The 8,256-nt window shown below is 35.1% G+C and overlaps 1 long non-coding RNA gene across 1 annotated transcript; it reads left to right on the top strand.

The window, feature by feature from the left end:
- Nucleotides 1-25: 25 nt before the first annotated feature.
- LOC136061564 (uncharacterized) lies at nt 26-5,467 on the top strand. Its single transcript, XR_010631719.1, has 3 exons — nt 26-318; nt 4,384-4,441; nt 5,424-5,467. It is a non-coding gene; the product is annotated as an uncharacterized LOC136061564 (long non-coding RNA).
- Nucleotides 5,468-8,256: the final 2,789 nt, after the last annotated feature.

The raw sequence follows: 8,256 nt of genomic DNA, 5'->3' as shown, positions 1-8,256 counted from the left end.
TTTTTTTTTTTTTTTTTTTGCTTGAGAAGATAATCATATAGAACCAAATTTCTTGATTTTTTTATGCTTCAGACATTTGTGGTTGCAAAAATATAAAATTCCCATATGAGTTCTTCAGAAAGCATTTCAAGTCAAGACCTAATCCTATGCATAATGTAAAGCTGCTGCCTTCATTTCTTGTTATGCTGTGAAAATGCATTTTCTGATCACTTTGGTTCTTCCTTTTACTTATTCTACAATTGAATTTGATTTTGCAGCTCTATGAAGATGATATGTGCCTGTGTATTTTGGACAGAAATCCACTGAGTCATGGGTAAGGTATCATACATCCAAGATGCAATTTATATCTTCTTGCTTGGTATGGCTTCATTTTGCTTTATGATTGCGAGTTACTGTGGTTTAAAGTTCACGTCTTAATGGGTACTATTAAAATATTAACCCTTAAAAGTAATGTAGCTTTTACCTATTAAATTTTTTCTATAGGTTATGTTACTTGAGAGCTTAAAGAAATGTCTAGTGTTACTCAATGCACATACTATGCCGACCCTTATGTCTTTTATAGCCTTGGGGTTTCAAGTAACTTCTGTCTCTGCAGATAAGTTAGGGAAGGTTTTCCATGCTGAAGCTTCTTTTATTAAAGCCGTGATAATTGCAGTTCAATCTGTATTATTATTACTTGGCCCAATGCCATAAAATGAATTGGATTAGTTATAAGGCTTTTTTTGCTTCTAGCCAATATATGCCACATCTTAAGCATGAATTACAATTTGGTTCTGAATGTGAACACAATTAGCACAGAACTAGCAATTCAAAGAGCTGAATAATTGATCTGATCAGTAAAGCAGAAGAATGATGTTTAGATCTTATTCTGATATTGACATTATGGGGTTTATTAGAGAATTGACAAAACTGTAGAACTGCTAACAGAAGTTCTAAGAAAATTGCTTGAAGTTGGTTAACCTGCAAAAGTGCCTCCTCTGACTTGACCCAAGCTGATCCAGGTGATTCCAAAATTTTAGTTGTTTCAGTTGACAATGATATCAGTTACTGTCGGGTTTTCATTCTGACCTGAAGTTTACCAAACTCGAGCAATTCTATGGGTGCAGAGGTATCAAGGTGCCATTTGTTATAAGGATTAGACCCCTCCACTCTTTTTACACAAGTCCTTATCTTATCTCCTCCTCCCCCTGCCCTTATTTTTTTTGCTCTTCCATAATCTCTCTCTCTCTCTTTCTCTCTCTCTCTCTCTCTCTCTCTCTCACACACACACACACACACAAACACATCATCCACTCTAATCCATGCAGTTATGCAAGCTCCAGAAACTCAAAGAGGACAGACTAAGAGTTTCACTTTCTCTACTTCAAAAAGGTTTTCATTCTTTATAGTAGTCTTAGTTAGGAGGTTTTGTGTGAATTTAAATTCTGGTCATTTTTATTTTATGGATTTTTGGTGCAATGGCAAGTGCCTTCCCCAAAAGTGACAAGTTGTGGGTTCGAGTTAGGAATCAACCTCTCCAAAAAAAAAAAAAATTAGGGTAAAGCTACTTACCAATCACCTCTCTTAGACCCAGTAGAAAGTGAGAGCTTTAAGCACTAGATACGATCTTCTTTTGTTATTTTATGGATTCTTGTTCTTGGCAAGTCTAGTTCTAACTTTGTTGCTGTTAAATTTGTTTCGTAGTCATTCAATGATAAATTCCAAAGAATTTATTGGTTTGTGGTTGGAATGAGATTTTGGGTCTGCTTGCTGGCTGTTGCCCTTTTGCTGCCATTGTTGCTTGCTTTAATGACATCCAGCCACTATTCGTTAACTGACTCACCACCCATTGAATCCAACCAGCTTGACTGGCTATCCGAAAAAGATCGGCAGTCGATAAACCAATGCATATCGATGTATATCAGGTGTTAAATTTCCAAAGTGATTGTGCTTGGATCAAGTGATGGGTTGACCATCAACCGAAGCCCAACTGACCTATGAGCAGCGCTAGATCTAGGAAATTTTTATGAGATTGTACAAAATTTCTGATTATTTACATCCTGTTCTTCTTACAAATTAATCACTAAATACTTATAGATGACTAATTTGCCACCATACAAAACCCATATACATTCTCTCAAATTATCTTCTTTAACCTACCTCATGATGACAGCTAGAAATTGTTACCTGAAGTCATTCCTTGTTAACTTCCTTTCTTTGTACTTCACAGCTTTTACATTCTTTCTTTCATGCGTACTCCTTGAGGAAGAGCTTGTCACTAGATATAAAGCTTGCCTACAATTCAACATCTCCTTTCACAGCTTTCTGCATCTCTGCCCTGGTTACCCTGTTATTCTTCTGAGTTTTCTGAGGGAAATATTGCCAATGAAGAGATCCTGCTTCCTTTAATCCGTGCTAATAGCTGTTCAATTCTTTGTACTCATAAACAGATCATTTTGACACCACCCGTGAAAACAGACTCGTAGTATCTAATTATAAATAGGTTATAAATTCTGGAGCCTACCATAATTAACCCTTCTTTTCTGGGCTTGGGGTGAGGGGAAAGATTGGGATATATTTGCATCTACTTGTGATGCTTCTTGTGTTAGTCATGCTGGATACATCTATTGACATAAGGTAAATGTGTGAATCAATTTGCAAACCTTGAATCAACAGAAAATGGTTGTGCTAGAGGGTTAGGATGAGTTGGCATGTTTATGTTGAGTGAGCATCAGGGATCTTAGCAAATCCAATGAAACTGGAAATTCAGCACCAACTTCAATCAAGCAAATAGTCAAATACTTGGTAACTGTTTAAGATGAGGTTTTTCTAAAGGCATTAACGGAAAACCTCTTAGTGCTAATCCAAACAACATATAAGTTTTGAAACGAACTCTAAGGACCCATTTTTAAATGAAACTTGATTTTTTTTTTTTTTTTTTTCTTTTTTGGTGGGGGGGGGGGGGGACCTCACTATTGAGAAGGTGCCAACTGGATTGGTAGAAAACTAGGATTGAGGTTAGAATGATGGGAGAGAATGCCTTCAGCATATAGCTCATAGGCCTGTTGGGCCGCTACTGGTGAAAAAATCTCAAGTATCAAAAGTAAATATAACATGAGTAATTCAAAGCACATCATAATGCCAATGAGCTCTAACTCAAATGGTAGTACCTTCTCCCATAAAAATGGGTGAATGGTGAGGTTGTGGGTTCAAAGCCCATTGGGTGTGTGTGTGTGTGTTAACTGCCAATTCACCAAAAAGAAAAAGAATCCAAATTACATTGTTGTATTACTATCATGGAACTATTAGAGAGAGTTTTGGAACTAACCAGGTATCAAAAGCTTCAAAACTTAGATTGGCGAAAACTGAATTTTTCACCTAGTTAAATACATGAAGACCCACTTGATATGCTAGCAAGGCTAAAACTCGTTTCCAGTGCTCTAAACGTTTATTGAATAAATATTTCTGAATTTTACTAGAATGTAGTGACTTGTAAGATATTGGTATGCTGGCAACCCTGAATTAGACAAATATGGTGTGATAATATAAGCTATAGTGTTATGGAAGGCTTGATAGAGATGACAACAGAAGTTTGCTTTAGCGTTGTCAAAATGGACTAATGGTGGACACTTCAAACTTGAAGGTTGAGTAAGATTTTGGATTAGTAGCTTAATGTTTGGGTAAAGCTTACATTGGGAGAAAACGATGCAAAGTATTGTGAATAAAATTGCTATCAGTTATTACTATAGTTACCTTCTTGTCAAAATTGAAAAATATAGTGACCACTCACCATTCTAAGAGATTGGGATGTTGAATGCACCAGTATTAGAGGGTCAACAAAGTTTATGCTTTTTTTTAATTCTTTGTTGTTCTTTTTTTTTTTTTTTTTGGGCATTGGAAATGTTAGTCATTGCACAGTTATAATTGAAACTTGGATCTACCAAATTTTGCTTCCAGTGATGAATCAAGGTGCTTGAGAGACTTAACCTATTCTTTTGTGTGTGAACCTACTTACCTATCAAAAACAAATTTTGTGTGTGAAACCTACAATGTGATTCAGAGATAAGAATTCAGAATGCTGTTATGCCAAGCATTATGTGCCACCTGAATGCTTTCATGCAATTTTTTGTGCCTTGATGCCCATCAGAATTCTGAAACCCCAAAACCTGATTATTTTCACTTGCTGAGTGAAGCTGTATTGCATACATTTATCCTATCTTGGCCCCTTCGACACTAATTGGGTGCACCTGTAAATTACAGGTGAAAAAGGAATGAGTTGCTAAAATTGGCTCTGAATGGATCCAACAAAAAAAAAAAAAAACCAAGAGATGCATTGTTTGTGATTTTCTTTTGACATCATTATGTCTTCTACTTATTGTATTTTGTCTTTTCTTTGTTCCCCAGGCATTCTCTTATCATCCCAAAATCTCATTTTTGTTCATTGGAAGCCACTCCACCATCTGTAAGTAATTTTAAGCGAGTATAGTCAGTTTGTATCACGTGACATCCATGTAGATCCAATCATTTTGTATTATGTCTATAGAGATATGATCAGTTTGCATCATGTATAGCAAGCCTTCACAAATTTTCTAGTGTAGACATTCATAACAGTAGTGTTGCTTTCCTTTTAAACATCTTTGTATTAGATAATGTAGTTAGTGAATTTCTTTAACGTGTGTGTCAAAATCTATTATGCGCAAGTGCATGTGTAAGAAGATCAATGGTTAAACCCCAAAGAAGTGAAGTTAAAATTATAATTTTTGTGAGCCCTATTTTTGCTTTTGTTGTTGTTTAGGAGCACTTGGAGTGACAACATGCATTTTAACTATAGTCCCCCCACCCTCTCTCTCTCTCTCTCTCTCTCTCTCTCTCTCTTCCTTTGGTAGGCATTTCTTGATAGTCAATATAACTTATTTTCTTGGGCCAAACAAGAAATTCAAGATAGGCCGAAGTACTAATAATTATGAAAAATTAGTCAACTTAGAAGGTTCATAATATCATATAGGAAATAAGAATATTTGGGGTACACACCTCTATATTTAATGTAAAATTAAACTGAAATATAAAGTGTAAATCTTGAGATTTTAGTAAGTTTACCCCTAAGCATATATGTAGTTCTGCCTCTGCTTCGTTCCTTGAATTCAATGATATCTGTGGGATTTTTTACATATGCACATGCATTTTTTCTTACCTATATAGATCTTGTTGGATGTTTTAAAGTTATTCAAGGAGGCTAACAATTTTTGATTTTTAGAGCTTCATCTCATGATATGTCAACTCTCTCATTTCTTGTACATCTATTAAGCTAAAGTTCTTTGTTATTAGTATCTGTGCAAGGAGTGCAGAGCAGTAAAAGGATTTATAGAATGCCTCTCTCTTTCACTCTCTCTCTAGGCATCCAAATATAAATTCTTTTCATGTCTCCTAGTCAACTTATTGTGCAGGTGATAGCTGCAATGTGTTCGAAAGTGCCCTTTATCAGCAGTGCAATAATGAAAGCTACTGATAGTGGTATGTACTTATGGCTCACTGCAATCACAATTATGACTGTTCTTTTTTTTCTTTTTTTTTTTAACTGAAAGAGTATAAAAATTAAAATGGCCACCTACATGATTACCTTACTCAGGGGCGGAGGCACGTACAAGGGTGGGGGGGCCATGGCCCCCCCAAAATTTTAAAATTTTTTAAAATATATATATACTTATTTTTATGTTTTCAAAATTTAGTCTAAAAAATAAGAATTGGCCCCCCAAATATTTGAATTAGTCAATAATGCTCTTAAAAAAATAATTGGTCTAATAGTTATAAAAATATAACTTTATTTTTCGTAATTCTATTTTTATTATAAAATGTGTTTTTATATTAGTTAAATATTGATAAAATTTGGTATCAAACATGTTTAAATCTATATTTTTCAACCCGTTATGTGACGATTAATAAGTTATTGACTCATTAAAAAAATTTGTCACTAAAACTACACATGAAATGTGTCTTTAGTTGTCATATAATGTGTTAAAGTAAGGTAGCTTTAAATATGTTTGGAGCCTAACTTATTTCTCCAAGTTTTGAATCATTCATGTTTTTGAAAATTTCATTAATTCAATTGAAAGATTTTTTACTTACTTTAGCATAAAATTTGATAATTTGTGTTTAAAATGAAACTTTTTAAGATTTTGACTATGAAAATGGAAAAAATGAATTTTATTTTATGAAAGATCGCCGTCAAAAATAATTTTGATTGAAAATACTAAGATCTTTTTTTTTTTTTTGGGGTAAACTACATATTTGATCCCTATCCTATACATCGTATTTCAATTTGGTCCCTAACCTTTCAATTGTGTCAATTTAATCCCTATTCTTTCAGTGTTGTGTCAATTTAGTCCTTACCATTATTTTTAGAATAAAAATTAATGACTCGTCTAATGACCAAAATAAAAATTAGACTTCGTTGATGTGATAATACACAAAATTTTATTTTGGCCATTTGTTATGTCATCAATTTTCATTTAAGATATAACGATGAGGACTAAATTAATATGACACTAAAAGTTAGGACAAATTGACACAATTGAAATGTTAGGGATCAAATTGAAATATGGTGTATAGAATAGGGACCAAATATGTAATTTGCCCTTCTTCTTTTTTGTTAGGTGTATGTATATATATAACTGATCAAATAAAAAGTGTGTATATATATGTGTGTATATATAATAAAAGCGCGCGCGTGTGTATATGTGTGTGTGGGTGTGAAGTTGTCTTGATAAATATATTAGCGTCGCAACTTGGCCCCTCCAAACAAAATTCCTAGCTCCGCACCTACATGTAGGTACAATTGTCCGCTTCAGTTTAAGAGCTTTTCTTGCTGCTCTTGTTTTTGTTTTTGTTTTGTTTTTGTTTTTTTTTTTTTTTTTTTGTTTTGGTTGAATAAAAGAATGAGAAAATCTTGCTGCTGCTATTGTAGACTTGCACATGCACAGATGCACATATATTGACGAGAGAGAAGAGAGTATTGAAGGCAAAGTGATGAAAAATTAGAAAAAAGTAAAAGAAGAAACTAGTACAGAGCTTTTATTTAACCAAGGTGTGGATGTAAGATTTCAAAAATGTGGTAGGTGATGTGTCACGTGTAAAGGACTAAAGTATGATATGTGGTGGAAAAGAAATACCAAGGGCAATGATGTTGTTATTCGCAGGTGACATTTTGTTATTTGAAAAATAAAAGAATAACTAAAATAATTTTTAACACAAACGCAAACCACAACTCTCTCTTTTGTATGTATGTGCTTGTTTCTAAAAAAAAGAATGGGTAATTGTCCCACATTGCTTAAGAAAGTGTGTTGTGTGTAGTATAACTTGCCCCACTCTCCCTCAAAAGTTACCATGGTTTTGAGTGGAGTTGTAATGTGTGTTTGTGTTAGAACTCTTTTCCTCTCCTTGTGTGTGTGTGTGTTTGTTTCTCAAAAAAAAAAAAAAAACTAAAATAATTTTTGTGGGGGGGGGGGGGGGTATAAAGCCCAATCTAACATATTGGGCCTAGACTTATTGGAAGACTACTGTACATTCGAAGAGAGGAACGTATTTGAGAAGAGACCCATGTGAAAGAAACATACCTTTTAGGCTTGGCTATAAAAATTGACCCTACAATTGGCGCCGTCTGTGGGGAAAGCTTATGCAAGGGTGAAACAACAGTTGGTGATGGCAGAACAAGGACAACAGCAAGCAGAATCTAGGGTATCGCAACATGTTGACCCTTTTCTTAACTTAGAAAGGAGACAAGATCGTGAAGGCAGTGCACACACTGTGCATGCTGGCCAAAGCCAGTCACATGGCGGAAGTCACGTGTCCATGCGAAAAGAATTGGATTTGCAACTACAAATTGAAAAATTAAAGAGGGAGTTGCGCCATGCAAAAGGAAACGGATTCTTCGTATTCTGATGAGGATTCCGATAACGAGCAGGACGTCACTTACCAGTAGAAGTCTTGAACACCAGTCAGTGAATCCTTCTCCTATGAGGAGGAGCCTCACCGTAAGAGGCAACCAAGAAGCCCCTCGCCTAGAGGTGTAGGGAACGATACGTGAGTAGGGTTTTGAATTAGATTTCTAGATCACCTTTTACGCGTAGGATTGAGGAGCGAGACTCCCTCGGCGTTTTAACCAGCCAACGTTCACCATCTACAATGGTAAACAGACCCCGTGGAGCATGTGAGTCACTTCAATCAAAGGATGGCTGTCTACTCCAGAAATGAAACTCTGATGTGTAAGGTTTTCCCTCCAGT

This window comes from Quercus suber, unplaced genomic scaffold (genome assembly GCF_002906115.3).
Source record: "Quercus suber isolate HL8 unplaced genomic scaffold, Cork oak 2.0 scaffold_237, whole genome shotgun sequence".
Classification (NCBI taxonomy): Eukaryota; Viridiplantae; Streptophyta; class Magnoliopsida; order Fagales; family Fagaceae; genus Quercus; species Quercus suber.
Note: the sequence above shows the minus strand (reverse complement) of the source record. Positions and strands in the feature narration are given on the sequence as shown.